The 22,898-nt window shown below is 39.9% G+C and overlaps 2 long non-coding RNA genes and 2 pseudogenes across 4 annotated transcripts in view; 3 read left to right on the top strand and 1 right to left on the bottom strand.

Annotated features, from left to right (window-relative positions):
- Positions 1-22,898, top strand: part of LOC150039918 (uncharacterized) — a 128,606-nt gene that overhangs the window by 46,412 nt on the left and 59,296 nt on the right. The window lies entirely within an intron of this gene.
- LOC150039924 (uncharacterized) lies at positions 3,861-10,118 on the top strand. 2 transcript variants are annotated; one of them, XR_016534155.1, is made up of 4 exons: positions 3,861-4,292; positions 4,652-4,766; positions 6,277-6,397; positions 9,905-10,118. It is a non-coding gene; the product is annotated as an uncharacterized LOC150039924 (long non-coding RNA). The 2 variants fall into 2 exon arrangements; XR_016534154.1 differs by having other exon boundaries at positions 6,277-6,409.
- On the top strand, positions 8,676-9,393 carry LOC150039925 (mitochondrial carrier homolog 2 pseudogene; annotated as a pseudogene).
- Positions 19,751-22,796, bottom strand: LOC150039923 (uncharacterized; annotated as a pseudogene). Its single transcript, XR_016534144.1, has 4 exons — positions 22,714-22,796; positions 22,460-22,520; positions 20,924-21,782; positions 19,751-19,887 (listed from the first exon to the last, which is right to left on the bottom strand). The product of XR_016534144.1 is annotated as an uncharacterized LOC150039923 (transcript).

The following is a 22,898-nucleotide window of genomic DNA, read 5'->3' as shown; positions in this document are numbered from 1 at the left end:
TTTGCTAATCCTGGGCTTGAGCTCAGGGACTGAGCACTGTCCTTGGGTTTTCTTAAAGCTAGCACTCTACCACTTGAGCTACAGCACTACTTCTGGCTTTCTTCTATGTATGTGGTACCGAGGAATTGAACCTAGGTCTTTGTGGATGCTAGGCAAGCACTCTACCACTAGGCCAAACTCCTGGCACCTCCCCTCTTTTTTTGAGCAACTGAAATTGAATTTAGAGTTCGAATTTGTTGGACAAGTACTCCACTGCTTCAGTCACATTACCAATCCTTTCTTTTGTTCTTTGCGTGATTGTCCTGAGGCTTGAACTCAAAGCCTATTCACTGTCCCTGATCTTTTTGCTCAAATCTAGCACCTTATCACTGAGCCACAGCTCCATCTCTGGTGAGGTGTGTGTGTGTGTGTGTGTGTGTGTGTGTGTGTGTGTGTGTGGTGTGTGTAATTGGAGAGAAATATCTCACAGACTTCTATGCTATGGCTGGCTTTGAGCTATAATCTTCAGGTCTCATCTACATGAATTGCTAAGATTGCAGGCACGATCCACCAGTGCCTAGCTGCCAGTCCTTTTTGTGATTTAGTTGCTTTTCTCTTGGTATCCATTTTGCACAGAGATGGCCACAGACTATGGTCCTTCTTATCCTTGCCCATCATGTACTGGGATCTCGACTACATTCCAACATGCCTGGCTTGCTGGGTGATAAGGGAGACTCATCACATTGCCTCCTACACCTCCTTCCAAAGTCTACCTCTTACATACCTAGTGTGAGCTCCTGTGGCAGACCCTCGTTTTCTATGTTCTTTCTTTCTTTTTTATTTTATTATCAGGGTGATGTATAGAGAGGTTGTGGTTAGATTTGTAAGGTAGTGAGTACATTACCTCTTGAACATTTTCCCTCTTCCCATGTTTTTCTCCCACTTCCCATACCTCCACCACATCCCAAGTTGTAAAGTTCATTTGCAACGTATTTTCTTGTGAATATTCCTTTTACACTGCTTCATCCTTTGGCCTTTGTCTCAGCATCTTGCTTTTCCCCTTTCCTTCCCTGATTCAAATAAATAAATAAATATATGTATAATACATCAGGTACCAAAGTCAGATATAGCAACAACAGGTGATAAACAATAAGGGAAAAAAGAAAAAAAATAGAACAATAAAAATAAAAAAGCAGAGTAAAGAAATAGCTTCACATAATACATTAAAGGCATCAACCACAAGGACATACCTCTTTTTTCCATATCCTGGAGTTCATTTCACTTAGACTTATATTTCCCTCCTTCAGTGTATATGTTCTAAAGGAAGGAGTAGAAGGCATATTGATTTTAATCACTGGAATAAATATTAATATAGGTATTTTAATGTTAAAGCTTTGAAAGTATAATTACACTAGTCAAATATTTTGTAAGGTGATTATGTTTCACAGTAGAATCTCATCTCTGACCGTATTAAAGAATTGTTTTTGATTGTTGTCAACATTTTGTCATAGGAGAAATTAAAGTCTATGTAAAATATATTGGATAAAGGACCTTAAATTTTCAGATGCGCAGGTTAATACTTGTAATTTCTGTTAGTCAGAAGGCAGAGATGAATAAATCACAGCCTGGTAAAAATCAGGAAGCCCCAATCCCAGGAAATAACTGGGGCCTGGTGAAGCTTTCCTTTAATGTAAGCAACATAGGAAATATCAGTAGGAATATCATGGCCCCAGCCGTGCCCCCCACCCAAAAAAAACCAAAATAGCTTAAAAGTAGAGATGTGGCTCAAAGTGTAGAGAGCAAAAGAGCTCAGAGACAGTGCTCAGGCCCCAAGTCCAAAGCTCAAAAAAAAATCCAAAGAGAAAAGAGAAATTTGTAAATATTTTCCAAGAAGAAAATGGGTATTTTATCTTTTGTATCAAAATTCTTGAAATCAACCACCTATATTCTAAGTTTTGATGTGTGGATGTGGACGTTAATTTCTTCCTTCACTTGTAGATAAGAGAACAGGGAGCTGGGATGAAACCCTACTGTAAAAGTCATTTCCTTCCTTTGAGAAGAGCCAGCCTCTACCTCACATAACCTCCTATTTCAGTCAGAGAGCTTTTGGGAACAGTGATGTGTCACAACAAACACTCAAGCTGAGTCCCTTCCACAAAACCTCATTCTCATCCCTGACTCCATATTCATTTGGTTCAGTATTTCAAGATAACTTGTAAAGAAATGATTTATGAATTTCCCCTGAATTGCAAATATATCACATTAATTTTTCTCTCATTTTACACCTAGAATAAAAGGCCTGAAATGTTAAGCATACATAAAATCTATAAGTAGTTGATAAAATATCTACATTATGCTATTGGATTTCTTTTTAAAAGAATATTTATGTTAATGTTAGCTGGGTGGCTCACACCTGTAATCCTACTCAGGAGGCTGAGATCTGAGGATCGCAATTTAAACTCAGCCTGGGAACTAAAGACCATGAGACTATTATCTCCAATTAACCACCAGAAAACCGGATATGGCACTGTGGTTCAAGGGGTAGGGCAGTAGTCTTGAGCTGAAGAGCTCAGGGACAGAGCCCAGGTCCAGAGGTAGGAGAGTAGCCTTGAGCCAAAGAGCTCAGGGACAACACCCAGGCCTAGAGTTCAAGTCCCACAACTGACAAAAAAACATACTTTTACTGAACAGTTGTCATTATTAAGGAATTGTTACTAATGGAATTATTTATTCTCAAAAAATTGACATACCAAGGTTTTTAAGCAATAACTCTTAAGCAATTATATATCAAAACCACATAAGGTAGTATAGAGTACCTATACTGTAACTGTACTAAGATAGCTTTTTAAATAAATGCTCATGGTTTTCTCACAGTGGTAAATAGAGAGCTTGTTTCCTTTACTAGATATTACCATATCATCTCACCTACAGAAAGAACTGCCAAAAAAAAAGTACTGCCTCTCCATTTTCTGCTAGGTCCCATTTTACTTTGCACCTTTGTATCTGAGTGCTTGCTAAAGTTGCCCGTCATGAGCCCTGTCTTAGAATGAATTGCTTTGAGGGGAATCTTGACTTTAGAGTAGAGTTCAGCATTTCAGGTGCATGGCTTTCCCCTGCCTCTGATTGTCAGCTCCATTACTAGCCATCCAATGGAGAAGTGCCATTGTGCTTTCTGCTGCATGATCATGACCCCCTGAATAGCACTGAGAACAAGACATCTATCTCTTGCTTCCTATGCCTAAAACCACTGCTGCCTATGGCACCTGTAGATACTTGCTTTAGCCATGGGGATTGATTCTGAAACCTTGTGCTCTCCACTTTCTGTCACTGTTACTGCTGTGAAGAAGGATTGGTCTCCTGAAGACTTCTCCCACCCACATGCCACGTCCTAAAGGATGGCATGTTATCAGAATATAAAATGTGATCATATGCAAATGCAGACAGATCTCTCTGCTACTGGCCCTTTCTGGATGTTTCCTAGCTTAACATTTCCACAGCCAGTGAATTCTATACTGTTCTGATTTTCATGGCACCAATGGAGAATTGAAGACACGGGCATTACCTTGCATGATAACACATTCTAATTAGCTGAGGAGGGTGGTTCAGAGGCAGGCACTGTTCAAACTATGAACATGCTACCACCCACACTCTGAGATGCAGAACCCATTTATTAAAGAATAACATGCTATTCCATCCCAAGCGTAGCCTAGTTCTGCATATTTGTATATGTGAAAGTTTCATATTCTATACAATGTGTTAATGCTTTAAATTCCAAATATAAATGTTTTCCACAAACACTTCCCCATTTTGCCAATTAGAATGTCTGATAAAAAAACAAAGCTTAAAAATAATGTTTGAGTAAGAAGTAAAAGGAGAAGGAGGAGGACTGGGATCATGTAGAGAGTAACAGGAGAAGCTAATAGGAGACGTGATTAACATAAAATATGTGCAAAGAAACCCATTGTTCTAATACACACTCAAAACATTTTTAGACTACAAAAGTTCTAGAACAGGGTCATAATTATGTCTGTACAAGGCTAGCCAGTATAATTGTAGGCTCTGTGGACCATGTGAATTCCTTGAAACTGCCTTAGCGAAGTACACAGTATGAGCCCTAAAGTGGACCAGAACAGCATGGGGATGAAGGGGTCTCACAATGCTTGAAACATGCCAGCACAAAAACAGTTGGTGTACAAAACTGCACCAGAATGTTGCTAAAATGTTTCTCATTTCTTTTAGTTGCAAGAAGGAAAGGAGGAAGGATGCACAGAAGCTGTACCAAAGGCAAAGGAAATGGAAGATGAAATGCAAAAGTATAAATTGAAGCAGCATAAATTACATACATCTGTGTGAAGCTAAGGAACCTACATTCTGAGTTCCTAAAGTGCATATCCAGGGGTTTGGGAAGTAGTTCAGTGGTTGGGAAGATGGTTGGCTAAATGGGGGCTTTTATAGGATCCACAACAGAACAAGAAGAGAAACATGACATGTGTATAACATCTCAAGTTAATCCTAATTTTGCACATTTTATATGAAACAAAAGTATGATTACTAAAATCTTTTGAGGCATTTCAGAATTTCTATAATCATTTATTTAGAACCTTGTTTAAAATTATATGAAACATTTAAAACTGGATATCTGGAAATAATTATTTTAAAACCTGCCTTGTAGGCTTGTACTTCAAAATTTCCTATTGAAAGCTACCATAGAAAAGAAAACAAAGAAGATTGAAAGACTTCAACAAAAGCTGAAAAGACAAAGGGCAAAACTGGCAAGCTCTCCTTTGGTGAGTCTCTTCCCAAAGTCTACCACACTAAAGAGAAAGACTTCTTTTTCCATTGTCAGAGTAAGGAATGTTTAAGTCAATTTGACAAAGGTTATTGATGGCTGTATTTCTTTTCTCATCGGTTGTGGGGCTTGAACTCTGGGCCTGGCCACCGTCCATATCCAGCTCAAAGCTACAGCTCTACCCTTTGAGCCATAGTGCCAATTCCGTTTTTTTACTGGTTAATTGGAGATAAGAGTCTCACAGGACTTTTGTGCCAAGGCTGGCTCTGAACCTTGTTCCTAAGATCTCAGCCTCCTGAGTAGCTAGGATTACAGGCATGAGCCACTGGTGCAGTATTTCTTGTATTCACATTGGTGCTTCTTCCCCTTTACAGCTGTTGTGTTGACTTGATGGCACTTGAATTCAAAAAAGTTGATGAAGTTTGTAATAAGATGCCAAGGAAACTAGATCATTGTAAATGAATCTTTTATGCTCACTTAATTTTATCAATGGTTAAATTTTGCCATCTAGAAATTGGTGGAATATCAGTATCAGAGAGTATTTTTAAATTAAAAAAATAAATTTATTGTAAAGATGATGTACAGATGAGTTACAGTTACATAAATCAGGTGATGAATACATTTGTTTTTGAACAGTGTTACTCTCTCCTTCATTTTCTCACAAGTTGTTCCTTCCAGATCTCCTGACCCCCCCCCGTAGTTTAGTACATTTACAACATACAGTTTTTGATATTACAAGAAATTTAAGTAAAAAACAAACTTGTACTAGAGTCCTGAGTTTGTCTTTATAATCTAATATTTCAGTGATGTTTTGCAGAGGAATCATTTGTAATCTGAATTCCTCATGAAGAATGCATGGTATGTCCCTAGGGAACATTTTTCCCTCTAGAATGTTTTTCTCTCTGGCATCTGAAAAGAAAACCTAGCTGAGCATGATGCTACATACCTACATGAACTCAGCCCATGGGAGCCAAAGTGAGGGCAGCTTCTGTAGGTGGCTGTGGGTGCATAGGGAATTAACATTTCCCTATCGCAAAACAAACTGGGCATGCTCATAATCATGTTCATAATCTCATGTCTAAAATCTCAGCTACTTAGCATTGTTTAAGCACTGTTGCTTAAAAAGTATTCCCAGGTTTTATTCTTTGTTGTTGTTTTTGTTTCCTTTTTTTGTCTGTTGATTTATCTGTCTTTGTGGGGGTAAAGGAAAACATAAAGATGGGGAACAAAGAGTGAACAACTGTAGCAGTGGTACTCAGTAGATTGTATGTTGAAAATGAGTTGTACAACTTGTGGGTGGGAACGGGAAGGAGTGACATTGTCCAAGAAGAAATGTACTCATTACCTGACTTATGTAATGCCAAGCATTCTGTACTTCCCCTTTCTAATAACAATTAAAATTGAATATTAAAAACTAAAAAATGAAGAAACTATTTCACTTGGTTCATCAGACTTTCCAGGTCTTTCTTAAACAGCTCATCTCAGTAGAAATTTTTGAATCATTCAAGATGCCGATGTATGGAGAGAACTGAAAGCTACATAAGAATTTAGCAGGAGAAAGTGTCTCCCGTCACCCATGCTTGCTCCTGTAATGATCAAGAACACAAGATGGCATGGGGAGGACTCGATGCGAGTAGTGAGGTAGTTGTCTCCAGGAACTGATTCTGGATATAGTAGCTGTTTGCATGCAGTTCCATTATACATGTAGACATTTGTGATGACTGATCTCTCTGAAGGCTGAAGAAACACTAAAACCTATGAATTAGTACCATTTAAGTGGCATACTTTGATACACAGGACAGGAAAATACACTGATAAAAGGTCCTCCAAACCAGGCACTGAGGGCTTACTCCTGTAATCCTAGCTACTCGATCAAGGTTCAAAGCCAGCCCTGGCACAAAAGTCTGTGAGATTCTTATCTCCAACTAACCACTAGAAAGCTGGAAGTGCGCCATAGCCTTGAGCGGAAGAGCTCAGGGACACCGCCCAAGCCCAGAGTTCACGTCCCGTGACCAACAAAAAAAGAACGAAGAAAGGAAAAAAGAATAAAAAAGTGTCCTCCATGAAAGAGACTGCCAGGTTACATCAGATACATCAGGTTCTTAGAGAAGTGTATTAAGGAATTGAAAGTTATAAAACGTGTAGTTCTACTAGTCATGTTCAAAAATAATAAGGGATTTGTTTTTGGTAATTCCCAGAGATGTGAAGTAGACATGTGGCCTAGGTTTATTAGCCACTTTGATCTCTTCTAAGATTCAAAAGTTCAATCTGATATCTATCCAGCTGTGTCCCTAACTCCTCCAGAGGTGCTCATGTCAGAGCCCATTAACCAGGGATTCTGGGTGAATTTATTTCACAGGCACTGTGTTAACATGGAAAAGCCAATCAAGAATAGGCTCTAGATATCCAACCCTGCAAATAATGCGGTTGAATATATGTCTGAAAGAAGCTTTAGAACAAGACCATGGCAAAAATAGGTCTCTAGAAAACTGCTCACCAAACAGAATAGGTGCAAGTCCTATAAAAAAGTCAGGGATTGTGGGTGAAAGCCAGACAAAGAATGATATTCAGCATCTTCAGGAAGTTTGTCCTCCTACACACGAGACCAGAAAATCACTGCTCACAGCAACATGAGTTAGAATGAACAAGCAACATGTGACACCATCTACAGAAGGGACCTCGGCATGTAAAGGTTTTTGTAGGTCTGTCTACAAGTACAATGGCAGGAACAAATACCATAGAAGTATAAATGATCTCCTTAAATAGGTAAGGGCTGGAAATGTACATGAGGGAAATGAGTTTAGCCTTGAAAGGCTATGGAAACTGGAAGGGGTGGGACCAAATGTCAGAGATTGCTGCAAGTTCAATAGGAGTGGCCAGACGCACAAGGGAAAGGTGTGGCCACTGTTTGTAAGTGGAAGTGATGAGCAAAGACAGATGATTCCTCTGCTTGGGATGGCTTTCCACGCATGCTCCTCAGAACTCAGCCTCCTGATTGTCTGGGCTTACAGAAGTGAGCCATTGAAATCATTGTTACAGTAGCTGTTTTCATGAAGTTCTGGGCTTTGCATGGCCAATGCTGTAATGCTTAAATATGTGTTTTAATTTGGTTTAGAGCCAAGGGCATGTTCAAAAGGGTTCAGAAAATTTAATAGAAAATCAGATTGAATGCAGGCTTAAAATGTTGGAATCTCAAGTTTCTCAACTAAAACAAGGACAAGAGATGCACAAAATAGAGATTCAACATTCCAAGGAGTTCTGTGTAGAGAGAATAACCCACAGAGAGACTCAACAATATGAGCTCAGCAAGTAAGTAATAAACTGAGAATGACAGAACATAATCCAAGGTCAGTGACTGTGTCTCTAGAGAAATGGTTGATGACATTAGTAGGCTATGAGACATAAGTACTATGACTTTGGAATATAATTGTTAGTAAATTAACTTGTAAAATGTTACTCAAAAATGGGTACTATTATTTTCTTTATATGGATTTTCCCACTTAACTCTCTTATATGATGAATTTATTCTCTTAAATTATCTGCTACATATTCAATGTTAGTAATTAAGAAAGATATGTTGTTGTAAAATTCCTTTGCAGATTTGATATAAATAGAAATGCTGAATACAACTGTTTTTTTTTGCAAGATTCTACCCTAATTATTTCTCATGGGGATGGAGTTGAAATACTTTTAACTCCAAGGTGTCAGACACTAGGGCTAGTCTTTTAAACTAAGACTGGAATTGGTCAATTCAGCGGCTGCATTTTTGTGTGTGGCCACTTGAGGGAGGCTGGAGATAAAATGCCTTTAGTGTCGCTCATCTGGGTGAGATATGTGCCTCTTCTTCCAACCATAGGACAAAATATTTTTGGGCAGCAAGTATGTCAGCTTCCTGGTCTCTTTTGTTATGCTCAGCACATTGCAAGCATCGACGGGAAGCATGGCTTGTTCACAGGCTTAACTCCAAGACTGTGTTCAGGAGCCCTTGGAACTGTGGTCCGTAGACACAGGAACTGGAAGTTTCCATAGAGAAGCCTCATGTTCCTTTGACCAAGTTATCAAAGAGACAACTCAAGAGATGATGGCTCATTGTGCTGCTACCCTCATTACACATCCCCTCCACGTGATCACTCTGAGATGTATGATACAATCCATTGGCAGAGAATCCAAATACTGTGGACTTTGTGACTCCATAATAACTATCTTTCGGGAAGAGGGCTTGCTGGGATTCTTTTCGGGTCTCATTCCTCACTGCCTAGGTGACATCATTTCTCTGTGGTTCTGTAACTCCCTGGCCTACCTAGTGAACACCTATGTACTGAACAGTGGGGTTTTTACCATGAATGAAATGAAAAGTGATTCCCAAGCTGTCACAGCATTCTTTGCCGTATGTTGACCTATCCCTTTATGCTTGTATCTAATCTTATGGCTGTCAACAACTGCAGGCTTGCTGGTGGAGCCCCTCCTTATTCCCCACTGTATACTTCCTGGATAGATTGCTGGTACATTCTGCAAAAACAGGGAAATATGAGCCAAGGAAATAGCTTGTTTTTCTGGAAGGTCTCCTGTGGGAACTCTTATTATTATGACCTGAGAATGTTAATTTGAAGATGTGAGTCAGGGAAAGTGACATTTCTATAGTCCCAGATGCACAGAATTATGGGAGAGAATGTTGATTTCTATACAGTGTGGCATGCTTTTTAAATAATCATTTAATCTTGGGAAAATGGAAAAAAATGCCTTTGGTGTTTCTCTACTGCACTGAAAGGAGAAATGAAGAAGGGGTTAAAATATTTCCTTGTTCAGTGTGAAGGCAAGTGGAAGACAGAAGGGGCAAGTCCTGTCAGGCCTCATTGAAGATAGATAAAAGGAAGAAACTGCTCAAGAGCTTTTAAAATGATTTCTGATCCTGCATTCAGCTCTTATTCGTCCCAGAGGTTGTGACTGAATTATAACTCAGTGACAAATGCTTGTTTCTGCTCATAGTATATAGATAGATGATGAGACTGAATGTTTTCTAGTTCTTGGGAATATTATCTAGAAACTTTTAATTTGATTTGCTGAAAGGAAATTGTTCCTTAGGCGTTCTTTATTGACTAATGAAATGCTGGTATTTGTCCTTGGCAAACTTCACAGGACTGTGGACAGCATGAAGGAGGCCATTGAAGGAATTTCCTTGGTGATAGCACACACTCAGTCTCTTGCCCATACTCCTGTCACAAGGCCTAGCAGCGAGGGCTCTTCTATGGAAAACCTTCCACGTGATGCAGAATTGAAGGGAAGTTTCCCTCCTCGAGAAAACCATGTGACTTCTTCCTCAAATGCATACACTTCAGTTGAGAGCCTGGACCAGTACTGAGCAGGGTCAGTTGCATTTCAATATGTTCCACTGGCTTGCAGTATTTGAATGATTGTTCTTCAGTTTTTGAAATCCTGACTTGTTTGACTGCTTTGTGTTCAGTTAATATTGCTACCATTCAGTGTTCATAATAGGATTGGAGATCTGGGCATTTTTTAAAACTTCAAGCTCTCATGCTGAATCTCTACAGTTATTTTGTTGTTGTTGTTGTTGGTATGTCTTTGTTGTTTACAGTGGTGCTTCCAATATCCTCCATACCTGTGCTCTCCACTCTCAGAATAATTTCAACAGTTGTTCTGGTTTCATTCATAGTTATCAAATAGTATACTTAAGAGCATTTCATACATGTCCCATACCTTCTTCTGTCATGTCCTCACTCCCCACTGCTGTCCCTTCCCCCAAAAGTTCCTCTTGTACATTCCTATTATTCATCTTTAAAGTCTAGATTTACAAGATAGAGAGAACCAGTGACATTTGATTCTCTCAGTCTGGTATATTTGGCTTAACATGATAAGCTCTACTTCTATTTTCCTGCAAATGATATTACTTCATTCTTTATAGCTGAATGATTTTCTGTTTTGGCCACATATTGTATTTATGCATGTGCTCCTTGATGAACAGGTACTTGTTTTGATTCTGTGTTTTAACTCTTTTGAAGAGTACTAATATAAGCACAAAGGTACAGTGAGAAAAGATCTGTTTTGTGTAACTTGCCTCCATGAGGATATGGAAATTGGCATTTTAACTTTCTGGGGAAGCTGCATCTGAATTGGTTTGGAAATGAACACTGCTGTCTAGACACATCACTGACCATGCTTACTACCTGCGCGACTTCACCTCACAGAACCTGATTGTCCTGCACCATCTCAAGCTTACCATCCACTCTTGAACTCATATGCTTACAATGTCAGCAGAGAATTTTATAGACCTGTAAACTTAAAAACTGAACTTTGTTTCATGGATAAAATTGTGTCATTTGTTGACCAACATTTTTTGTTGTTGTCAGTTGTGGGACTTGATATCTAGGCCTGGGCATAGTCCCTGAGCTCTTTAGCTCAAGGCTACTGCCATATCCCCGAGTCACAGTGCTACTTCCAGTTTTCTGGTGGCTAATTGGAAATGAACAACTCACAAACTTTAGTGCCCAGGTGGCTTTGAACTGCAATCCTGAGATCTCAGCCTCCTGAGTAAGTAGGATTGCAGGAGTGAGCTATGGCATCCAACTACAAAATTTCATAATTACAATGTTCTTGACAAGAACAAGTTCTCCTAAATAACATTTATTATTCTCATTCTTTTGGAAGTGATGATATATTTCCATTGAATTTTAAGGAAATAAGTGAATTTTACCATACTCTATTTCCAACTTCCTGTGCCAAACTTGTGAGCTCTATTCTTTGTCTTTAAATTCTGTCATACCATCACTGGAATGCCTGATGGTTAAGTGAGTAGTAATAAATAACTTCTATGTTAGGGATGGCAAGCTTAAATTATCTATTTGTTTCTCCTATTCAGATTCTGCGCTTACTGTCCTCCTCTCATCTATAGGTGTCATGTAACCATTTCATCCCACCTTGTGATACAGACCCGGTAAGTCCCCGTGTGTGCACCCCTGGAAATGTGCAAACTGTGACACATGCCAGTCACTGCTGAGTGTGTGAGAGTACATTGATGACAGTTTTGCTATTTATCCACTGTTTGAATATTTCTAGACCAAGATTAAAAATTACAGAAGCAAAATATTTATTGGAACACATAGACAAATATGTCATGTGACCCAGCTGTTTAGCCATTTACATCAGTGAGTCTTGGCTCAGAGCTCTGATGGGACACTCTAGATGTTTGAACACACAGAGAAGTCACACAGGTCTGGGTTAAAAATGAAATTCAGCCACATCTTCCTGTTCAGCTCCTGCCCAAATGGGCTTATAGAAGGAAAAAAATGAAAGATGCCCAAACATGTTTTAATATATAATTCATGATATCCTAGCTGGATAGTGTTTGTTTTGTTTTGTTTCAGAGTTTTTCATCTAAAAAAAAAAAACGAGGCTCCAGGTATTCATGATACACAGTCATTTACTGGACTCATCTGGCACAAATGAGGAGCACACAAAAGCTTTCTACTTCCCCATTGTTAGGCTTAGCACAAATGTGGAATATTCTCCTTAGCACTTAGCAGAAAGATTACAGAATTATTTTTCAAGAAAATGATGTGAGTATGAAAAATGAATACATTGACCCAAGCAAGATGTAGGGGAAAATAATTTACATAGTTGGAGGCAAGTAGGTTTTTTCTGATTTTTAATGGTATACAAATCATAGAATGTTTACATAGAATCTAATGGATATCATGTATGCACGATTATGCTGTGTGGAATTTGACTTTTGACTTTGAGTCTTTGATATTCTTTTATTGTTGGGATAATGTATAGAAGGGTTACAGTTACATTCATCAGTTAGTAGGTGCATTACTTCTCACACATTGATACCCCTTCTTGTGTTTTTGTTTCCATTTCCCTCTCTCCACCCCCTCCCAGTCATCTTGTTTTCCCTCTTCCCTTTCCTATTTCAAATAAACAAATACACACATATATAATATACCAGGCAACGAAGTCAGATACAGTAACAATATGAGATTAACCAAAGGGCAAAAAAGAAAAGAGAAATAGTACATTAAGAACAACAGTCACACAAGATAAAGCTCTTGTTTCCGTATCCTAGAGATCCTTTCATTTAGTCTCATCCTATATGACTTTGGGTACCTAGGTTTTACACTATTGTAATCATCTGCTAGGAGAGTCCTAGATGTGTACTAATTATTACAAATGAGGGAAACCATTGAGCCTATAGATTCCTTCTGTCTGGATTACTTCACTTAATGTGATTGAGTCTTTGATTTTCTTATTCTTTGAAATATCAGATTTCACGAGTCCTGATCTAGGAAGAGTTCAATACTCTTTTAGAATCTCTCTTTCTCTCTCTCTCTCTTCTCTCTCTCTCTCTCTCTCTCTCTCTCTCTCTCTCTCTCTCTCTCTCTCTCTCTTTCTCTCTCTGTGTGTGTGTGTGTCTATCTCACAGACTCATACACACACAGATACACACACACACAGACACACACAAATGGGTTTAAAGTTCAGAGTTAATTCATCTGTTTTAAATATTTTAAACTACAGTCCTCCTTTGTTCCTGGAAACAAGAAGAATGCCCAAGAGAAGTAAAAGATTGCTGTGATGCCAGAAATCTTTAAGAGAAAAGCAAAGGAATATCACAGAGCCTCATGTAAAATGTGACAAAAAGAAACTGTTTGCCCAAAGGATGCTGTGAAAGGCAAAGAGGAAGGTGTTCATGAGTACACAGGAATGTCCCAAACTGAGATCTGAATGCCTGGTACAGCACAAGAACCTGGCCAACTTCTAGATACCTGGGCAAAACCAAATTGGCCTTTCACATCAGAATCAGAAATTTCAATGTAGTGAGCCTAGAGTTCCTAAAGGTTTTACAATACGTCTGTTATGATAGATTCCAATAACACTTTCGTTACGCTCAATAAAGCTTCCATTATCATGCTGGTTACACAACAAAAGACTTTTAATTTCTACTTGTTATTACTGCTCTTACTCCTCAGTAGAAAGATGGTCAGAGGTGGTAGATGAGTTTGGGAATAGGTGGAGAAAAGTGAGATAAGATAATGTTGGGTTATTAATAGAAGAGAGGAACATTGTTTTCATTGGTGGTGGTGGTTGGTGGGGCTTGAACTCTGGGCCTGGCCATGGTTCCTGAGCTCTTTTCTCTCAAGGATAGTTCTCTACTTTGAGTCATAGCACCACTTTCAGTTTTCCCAAGCCCTAAGTTTAAGCACTGGGACTGGCAAAAAAAAAAAAAAGTTGGGACTGGCACTATCATTTTTTCCTCTGGAAGCACAGATGATAGTTTAAGTCTATAGTTTTCAAGAATACAATTCTAATTAATCCCAAATAACTACAAAACCAAACAACAACTAAAACTTCAAGCCTATCAAGTTCAGTTAAGTTTTGGGGGGCTTTGGGGGGCTTATTTATTTTTTGGTTGGTCATGGGGCTTGAACTCTGGGCTTGGACCTGGTTTTGTCCCTGAGCTCTTCAGCTCAAGGCTAGCTCTCTACCACAATGCCACTTCCAGTTTTCTGATGGGTTTAATAGGAAGTAAGAATCTCATGGACTTTCCTGCCTGGGCTAGCTTTGAACCTTGATCCTTAGATCTCAGCCTCCTGAGTAGCTATGATTACAGGTGTGAACCGCCAGCATCCAACAAGTTCAGTTTAGTTTATCTTGACTTTTCAGATTTATCTCCTACTCTTTTGAGGAAAGAGTATGGTGAGCAGTTATGATGGGACAGTTGGGTAGATGGACTCAACAGTTCTTGTTCTCTAGTGTGTGGGGGAACTCTGGTTACCAATAATTATACATATCAATACAGATAATAGAAAAAACTGGGGGTTTGTACTGATGGATATGCTATTTATACAGTAGGCCACAACTATTTACAACTATGTACCAAATAAAACACTTAACATTGTTGTAAATTGGTGAGTCTATTGGATAAATCCCAGAGTTCGATGATCGTAGCCCAGTGATCACTGATTTCTCAACTGCAGTTGAGGTTGGAGGTGGTGGGAGTCTGGGTTTGTTTCATTTCTGCTTTTAGGAAGCAGCCCTTTGCTGTTTTGAACTGTGATCTTCAGATCACATCCTTCTGAGAAGCCAGAATTACAGGCTTGAGCCACCAGTCCTCAGAATACTGTTTTTGATGCAAACCCCAGAGCCTACAGTTAAACAGATCTAGCTGTGATCATAGCTCAAATCTCCCTGGAAGGCCCAAACATCTATCTCCCTGATGCTTTCTCTCTGGTGATCTCAGCCAGACACTGTGTAGAGTGCATCCCTGTTTCTATCCTGTGAAGAAGAAGACAACAACTTCAGCCTCTGGGAACACACAGGCTCCTTTTTTGAGGCTTCTTCAGTTCCTCTTGTATCCCCATGAGTCAAAACAAAGGAGTGCCATGTACAGAGAAACTTGAAGGTCTTTTATTGAAGACAGTGGGCCTAGAGCTGGCTATTTCCAAAGATTCTCTCAACCAGGAAAGGGAGTTGAGCTGGGTTTTGAAAGTCAGCAAAGCTTATTTGGCAGCGAGGCTAGCTTCTGACCAATTAAGCAGACAACTGGGGCAATGAGGAACCAGCAAGTGGTGTACTTTAACTCCAGGTGGCCAGAGGCCAGGACTGGGTTAGATAGTTCATCCCCCCCTTAGTGGTAACTAATGGAAGCATTGTCTTAGTTTGAAGTCATTCTCAGTTGTTAGGTAAGGTGGTATAATGGCTGAGGAGGTACCCTGGGGTAAAATTTGTCCTGGGTAGTTACAGCTGCTCTTGCCACAGTTTCCATTCTGTACCACACAGCTCCCGTCCCTGTAGAGGCTGACATCCACACATGGCCATGTGGTTCTTGCAGGCCAGGGTGAGTCGGCTGGCTAAGGTCTAGCAGGGCTGGACTGTCATGAATGGGAGCCTCTGGGTTGTCATCAGGAAGAAGTGGGGCTGAGTTTAGACATCACCTGGGTGCAAACTGGAGCTGAGGCTGGTACTACATGTATAATCATGAATCATCTAAGTCTCTATGGTATAAGGGGTGATCGGTGTCAGCTTTTTTTTTTTTGGCTGATCCTAGGGCTTAAACTTTGGGCCTGGTTGCTGTCCCTTAACTTCTTTTGCTCAAGGTGAGCACTCTACCACTTGAGCCATAGTACCGCTTCTGGAGTGAGAGTCTCATGGAGTTTCCTTCCCAGGTTGGCTTTGAACTGCAATCATCAGATCTCAGCCTCCTGAGAAGCTAGGATGAGAGGTGTGAGCTACCAGTGCCCAGCTAAGACACATTTCAGGTACAATCACTGCATATTTCTAATACAGATTGGTTTACCCAAGAAAGTAAAGAATAAACTACAGCGCAGCTCCATTAACCTAAGAGTTAAATTTTAATATCAAAGATGTAGCCAGCAATGAGCATGCAGGTAACCATCAAAGACATTGTAAAGATAAGTCCCAAACTGCTCCTCTCAGTGAAGTCCTTTGTTGAGTCACAGCATAAAAGACTACTGGGACCTAACCTAAGAGTATGCTCTAATTTAGGATGGAAATCCCTTCTGTAGTGGTCATGAGACCTGTAGTCTTCTCATCTAGTTGGTTTTCCATTTCATTGACTGCATCTCCATCATAATTCCTCCAGACAACTGTTCACAATGCTTGTATCTGGAACCCAAGAGGCACTGCAGCTTTCCACCCGAAATACACCAGCTTGTGTCTGTAAAGAAATTTAGCTGTAGAAGGCCAAATAACGGTTAAAAGAACATCAAATCCAGAACCTCATTGGAAACAGAGTCCACTGAAAATACACTAGATATAGTTTCATTATATTATTTTCCTCATTTTCAACAATTTTCTGTTACCAATCATCTTATGCCTGCATCTTTTTTTTTTGTCGGTTGTGGGGCTTGAACTCAGCGCCGAGGTGCTGTGCCCCTTTGTGTTTGAGGATAGTACTCTGCCACTTGAGCTACAGTGCCACTTCCCCTTTTTGAGTGATTAATTGGAGATCAGTATTTCATGGGTATTTTTTCTGTCCAAACTGGCTTTGAACCATGATCCTCAGATCTCAACTTCTTGAGTAGCGAGGATTACAGGTGTGAGCCACTTGCATGGCAGATATGAGGGCAATGATAGAAAATAAAATTTTGCCATTCTCCCCCAAACAACTCCAAAATAGGAAAATTATTTTTATTCATGATTGATAGTACTGCACGTGAAGTTCACTGGGTGAATACAGTGGGAAGGAAATGCCAAAAGTAACCACAGATTGTTTGACTGTTTCCATTTATGTGATTCCAGACATGTCAGAATAGAAAATACTTCATCCAAAAGCAAAAGAGCAGAGCAAAATAGGATAAGAGGAGAGGAAATAGAGATAATGGGAGCCAAGAGAACATTCTAGTAATTAATGCTGCATTTCAGAGACATTTTTACATGAAATGAATATCTAAAAGCACTACCGTCAATAAGCACATTTCAGTTTTCTTTCTTTATCCTGTTTCATATGAATATTGTACTTTTTATACAAAAAAAAGAAACTAAAGTCATATCATAGTAATGAATTGGGTATATGGTAGTTTAGGATAAGATTTTACAGTTTACTGATCATAAGCTGAATCTATATAATAGTGATATTTCTGATTCCTGACTCCATTTTGAAACCCACTAAAGTGCAAGAGTATCACTCTTTTTATTTGCCTCAAATTTTCTTCCTTTTTTTGCCAGTCTTGGACTTGAATTGAGGGCCTGGGCACTGTCCTTGAAATTTCTCAAGGCTAGAGCTCTACCACTTGAGCCTCAGCACCTCAAATTATAACACATTCAGAAGCTTGTTTCCAAAATGAAGGGTTGCTGCAGTGGTAACAAGTAATATTAGCAATCTCAAGTCATTTTGTCTGAAGACAAATCTAAGGAAGACAGAATTGTAAGGAAAAACAGTTCATGGGACTCTTTTCTTCAATACATTATCGTCTTTCTATACATATAGCATGTCAAATTCACCATCATGAACTTTCTGAAATTGACCCATGTTTTAAAAAAATGGTTTAAAAATCACACCTTTCATCCTTTTTCTTTAGTTAAAGTTTTGAACTGAAATGTTATGTGTGACAAGTAGCTGGCCCAACTGATATAAACAACTAAATCATATTAAACTTCTTTGTCAGTATAAAGAGCTACATCATTCTATCATACTTGCCTTGAATTTAGGCATGAGAAAAACTTATCATAGCAATTCAAAAGGAGCGGATCAAAGAAAAGGAAAACTGTAGAAGAAGCAAAGACTTGATGAAAGCAATATTTGTAAAACACTCAGATCTGATAGTCAAGTATTAAAAATGCTCTAAAGGAGATAATGAACAAGGTCTATTATAACAGTCAGAAATAAGACAATCTCACAAATAAGAAATGGCATTGATAGGCTCTCTGCTGTTAAATGTAAAGACTAATGATTCAGTCCACAATTCCTTTTGGATTCTCAAAGGGGTTCATTTGAACATTATAAATCTCTTACTCTATTTTTCTCTTGGTTCTTTTCAGGGAATAGTTAGTTAGAGGTAGCGGAGAGGGAGAGACAGAGAGAGAGAAAGAGAGAGGAAGAGAGGAGAGAGAGAGGGAGAAAGAGAAGGAGAGAGAGAGGGAGATAGAGAAGTTTCCAGTATCCTTCAAGGGCATAAAGTAACTCATCTTGCAGAGAAACACAATGGTTATAACCAATGTGAGAAAGCCTACCCTTCCTCTACTTACCTTAAAAGCCCAGGAAAGAATTCACACTGGAGAGAAATCCTAGGAATGTAAACAATATGAAAAAACATTCCCCTTTTCCAGGATCTTTTAATGAGAGGAGCCGATGTGATTATTATTATTTTTTCTGTGATTATTTCTAAGTAGTTGTACAAAGAGGTTTTAAATCTGCCAATGAGTTAATGAGTACACTGCACCTTGATAATTGTCTCCTTCTTCCCCATCTCCCTCAACTCTATGTATCTCCCCTCATTTTACTAGGTTCCAGTTTCATGGAAGTGCATTGAAGAGTATTATGCTATTAATCAAATCCTTACGAATTTTATTTACTTATTTAATACCTGAGTTGAATTCACTCACAAAATATGACCCCTTTCTAGATGCTTTGGATACAATGCTGCTGTCGCTGTCCCTGAGGCACTCACTGGAGGAGAAACCAGGCACGTGGGCATTAAATGTTACTGCAGAGGTGTTCACAAGGTCCTGTGGGAACGCAGTGCAAAAGAGGGCCTAAGTCACCCCCACCCACATAACGATCATCAGTGACAAAGAACTTTCAGGATCATACACACACACCAGACCTTGAAAACGTGCACTCACTGGCCCCTCATGTCTTGCAATCATAGTTACTCAAGAGGCTGAGATCTGAGGGCTATGGTTCAGACAGCCAGGAGAGGCCATGAGACTCTTATTTTCAGAAAGTGCTGATAGTAGTACATAGCTCAAGTGATAGGTGTAGCTTTGGGCCAAACAAGCTCAAGGATGGAGCTCTAACGCTGAGGTCAAACCCAAACACATACATATGTAATCTAGAGGACTAGTGCTGCCCCTGTGGGTAATTTACAGGAAGCAGCTCATCATGTCTCCTCTCTCACGGATGACATCCAGTGGTTGGCAGGATCTAGCTAAACCATCAATGCTCAGTCCTCAGTGAGGATGCCTCTAGACCCTAGCAGACTGGCTGGAGGCACTGGCATTGAGGTTGTGCTGTCCCACCCTCTTCCTCTGGCCTCCGCCCCCACACTCTCGGGCATGCCCACTCTGCACAGGGGAAGGTGGGAGAGGAGGCCTTGGGTTCCTTGGCTGGAAATTGCCTTGATCTGCTCTCTGTTTAGTGGATGCGTTTGGGAGCTTTAGGAAGATGCAGTATTTTCTGTCATGCTGCTCCCTTCAGCACAAGGTAGGAACAGCCAGGTTCAGTTACTGGGGGGGGGGAGGGAAGGAATCCCACTGCCCATAGCCTTCCATATCACACCCAAGGTGCACAAGCCTGCATGGGTCTCAGGGGGCCATGGTAGCCAGGGTACTGCTCTACTATCTGAGCACACACTTGCTTGCTTTCATTCTTTCCTCCTTGATTTTCTTTCCAATTGTTCTCTTTTTTCTTCCTCTTCTTTCTTCTGGTTAATTAGAGATAAGAGTGTCAGTCAATGGATATTCCTGCCACGGCTGGGTTTGAACCTCCATCCTCAGATCTTAGCCTCCTACATAGCTAGGATTACAGATATGAGCCACCAGCTCCCAGCCTGTTCATGTTTTGAAACAGTCAATGCTTTTCCTTCTTATGGTTTTGGGTACAGCATATTCAAACATAAAACAAAAACGATGGTTTGAGGCTCACACATGTAATTCCAGATAGTCAGGATCTGAAGATTGAGGTTCAAAGCCAGCTGGGGGAGAAAAGTCTGAGTTTCAACAGTATGTAACCAGCAAAACATGCCAGAATTGAAGATGTGGCTCAAGAGATAGAGTTCAAAAGCTAAGGAGCAGTGCCCAATTCCTAAGTTCAAGCCTCAACACATACTTGTGTGTGCACGTACATACTCTCACACTAATGCACACTTACACACACACGGAGAGAAAAGTTACATGTTCAGTAGTACAAAATTAATGCTTTCTTTTGCTGTTTCATATCACCCTGTGTTAGTGAGACCCATTGTGAATAAAAGACTGAGGTACATTCCTACCAGAACCTCCTCATCCACCCCTCATTCAGCTGCCAGACTGGTATCTTCCAGGCAGGCTGCTGGTATTTGTCCACTTTCTTCTGGAAATCCCAGGAATCCCATCCCTAGCTGGAGACTTGGCAGATGCCTGTACTTCAACAGCCAGCCAGCTACTCTCCCAAATCTCAGGATACAGAGGTTCACTGGGCACTATTCCTGGGTTGGTTTATCATTGTCGAAAAAGAGCAACCTATGCCTAGAGCTCTCCGCATCTCAGGATCTGAAATAGCAATAGCAACTGTAAGGATATACAGGAAACAGCTTCTCCTCTTAAAGAAAAATCACTAGCTCTAAGCTACCCAGGACTACACTAACAGTGAGAGGCTGTCTCAAAAGAGCAAAACAAGCCAGAAACCAGAGGTTCATGCCTAGACCTCTGGAACTTTTCATACTCAGACAATAAGAACAAATGTTTTTCCACACTGCTTACATTCATACGGTTTCTCTGGAGTGTATACTTTCGTGTCTTTGAAGATGATAGGGAAGAGCAAATGCTTTCTCACACTGTTTACATTCATAGGGTTTCTTTCCAGTATGAATTTGCTCGTGTTTTTGAAGGAGAGAGGAGAAAGCAAAAGTTTTCCCACACTGCACACATGTGCAGCATTTCTCTGCAGTGTGAATTCTTTCATGTTCTTTAAGGGATCTAGAGGAAGAGCATGTTTTCCCACATTGCTTACATCCATGGGGTTTGGGTTTCCCTCTGGCATGAGACTTTTCACGTTTTCGAAGGTCACTTGAAAAAACAAATGTTTTTCCACACTGCTTGCAACCATGGGGTTTCTCTCCAGTGTGAATTCTTTCATGTCTTTCAAGGTAGCGAGGAAGAATGAATGTTTTCCGCTCAGTGTGAAGTCTTTCATGTCTTCGAAGGTAACAGGAAAATGCAAATGTTTTTCCACATTGCTTACACTCATAGGGTTTCTCTCCAGTGTGAATTCTTTCATGTGCTTTAAGGTAATGAGAGGAAGGGAAGGTTTTTCCCACATTGCTTGCATCCATAGGATTTCTTTCCAGTATGACCTCTTTCATGTCTTCTGAGGGTGCTGCTAGAAACAAATGCTTTCCCACATTGCCTACATTCATAGGGTTTCTCTCCAGTGTGAGTTCTTTCATGTGCTTTAAGATAACTAGAAAAAGGAAAGGTTTTCCCACATTGCTCACATTTATAGGGTTTCTGCATGGGAAGAGTTCTTTTGTGCTCCTGAAGGGTAGTGGAATTAGGGAAGGGTCTTCTACAATGCAGACATTCACAGCAGGGTTCAACTTCAGTGTCGATTTCTTCATGTCTGTGAAAAACACAAGAATGGCTACAGGAGTTTTCACATTGCATAGCTGCAAATGGATTTTCCTCATGGTGCATTCTATGGCCAGTTTGATCCTGATGGGATTTCCTGCAGGCTCTCCCACATTCTTTATGAGTGGTGGGGATTTTCTCCCATTCCTGATTCACAAAGGCTGTCTGTCCTGTGTGAGCTCTGAAAGGCACACCCATGGGGGAAGGAGTAAGGATGGTTTCTCCAAACACATGGGTATTAAAGCGTGCTACTCCAGGTAGAGTCTTCTTATTCAAAATGCTTTCTGCTTCCTTTTGGAAGGCTTCTTCACACTGACTGCCCCGTTCATGTTCAGACAGTCTCTCTACAAACTGAGTTCTGTGAAAAACACACACACACACACACACACACACACACACACACACAAACAGAAACTGAGAACTGCTTGCAAACTAGGAAACCATTAGAAAGTGTCTCCTGAGCTTTCATGATGTCCTCCAAATGCTCCCAATATTGGCATATTTTTTTAGATTCCTGAATTTTCTAGTTTTGAAGCTCCATTTGTATACAGTTTAAAAGGAAAATTTTCTAAGATAAAATCAATTTCTATCTGTGTGCATTTGTATAGCAGCTTGGTTTAAAAATTTCCTGCCACTCTGCATAGTATTATCTCTGGTTAGTGCAATTACCTTACTTCCTCCCTGGGATTTTTGCAGTTAACTTCAGTCTTTTCTTTTTCTTTCTTCTTTTCTAAAATGCAAACATAGAAATCAATGATTTTTTAACAATATAAAAATATTAAGAATGCAACTATCATCATGAATAATGTGATCACAGTATATTTATAATCATATATTCACCCACATGTTCAATTTTTCATACCAAATCATGCAGCATCACTCAGGGCAGGAACAGCTCACAGGTGAAGTAAGGCAATATTTACCTATAGAGGCCAGATTTCTAATGATTTCCCCCATTACATCTCGGTAGAGTTTCCTTTGAGAAAGACTTAGTAAAGCCCATTCTTCCAGGGTAAAATTGATGGCCACATCCTCATCCTCAAAGTTCACAGTCTCCTAAAATATTCCACAAAGAATTCCAAAGCAAGAGTTAAAGTCACAGAAATGA

This window comes from Megascapheus bottae, unplaced genomic scaffold (genome assembly GCF_031878675.1).
Source record: "Megascapheus bottae isolate mThoBot1 unplaced genomic scaffold, mThoBot2.hap1 HAP1_SCAFFOLD_43, whole genome shotgun sequence".
NCBI lineage: Eukaryota > Metazoa > Chordata > Mammalia > Rodentia > Geomyidae > Megascapheus > Megascapheus bottae.
Note: the sequence above shows the minus strand (reverse complement) of the source record. Positions and strands in the feature narration are given on the sequence as shown.